This window comes from Odontomachus brunneus, unplaced genomic scaffold, assembly GCF_010583005.1.
Source record: "Odontomachus brunneus isolate Ranch 3 - 2012 unplaced genomic scaffold, Obru_v1 Obru_scaffold_371, whole genome shotgun sequence".
Lineage (NCBI taxonomy): Eukaryota > Metazoa > Arthropoda > Insecta > Hymenoptera > Formicidae > Odontomachus > Odontomachus brunneus.
The window spans coordinates 18,809-19,997 of NW_022639821.1; positions in this window are offsets into that span (position 1 = coordinate 18,809).

Here is a 1,189-nt window from a genome sequence, read left to right on the forward strand (position 1 = left end):
ATAGGTACCTCATTTATTGTAGGAATTGAATGCTCAGTGGAGTTTGTAATATCTAGTTGTTCATTAGGTAAATAAAATCTATCTGAATTTTCAAGAACTAAAGACTTCACGTGCTCTCTTTCTTCATTATTTAAATGGTCAAGGCGTAATAAATTTATGATTTCAGCTTCTCTCAACGTTGGTGAGCAGGAGCTTGAACTGGGAATTGAATTAGAAGGACCATAGGCCGTCGGGATCCCTCGGGTCTCAACAGCACCACAGACAGTCGCGGGCTCTCGGTCGCAACTATTCAGTGTGTCCGAAAAAATGGAATTAAGAGAACTTTCATGAGCGTGATCAATTAATTCAGAGTTTGAAGGGAAAAAGAACGGACCGTGGGTACCGGCAAGCCCTCGGGTCGCGGTACCAACACAAGGATCCCCATTACCTCGGCCGGAGACCTCCTGTGTATCCAAAATATCAAAGTCGAGTAATTCGACATGGGGGATTTCAGCATTGATCACCTCTGAAGTTGTATTAAAAATGGGTAAGTATGCCTTGCCTTTATGATTAGTGACTACGGCGTCACCTAAGAGTATGCCGTCTTTAGATTTTAAACGCGGAAGATACCCTTGAGATTTCTCAGGGTTAGTAATTACGACACAAAAGGGTGCTACAGTGCGCGGTTGAATTTCCATATGTTCTACCTCGGCGAACGGAATGCATACTGTGTCACAAGAAATTGAATTCTCTTTATAATTAATAGTCGCGTCATGTTGGATAAAGAACGCGGTGCCTAAGACACCGTGTTGTTTAAGTGAAAAATTCTCGGGTAAAATATGAAATTTAGTTTGTTTCCCGAGTAAAATAATAAATGTAGAGCCTAGGGTACGAACGGGTTCAGGCGAAATGCCTTGTAATATCATTTCGTCATTTTTATCAATTTTTATGTAACTCTTGAGACACTCTTGTCTTATTAAATTAACGTCGGACCCTGAATCGACCATGAAAGTATAGGCTCTATTTAAATCTTCAGAAGACAAAATTACGTTTGGAGCGCTTTTGATTATTTCCCTCACTGGACAGGCTCGCTTGTCTCCTGAAATCATACATTCGGACGTCCCGTTTTTTCCGTCGCGTCCCGGCGGACGTCGCTCGTTACCGGTGCGCGTGTCTCGTTTCCCGATTCAATATTTTGCGTTGAAGAGGC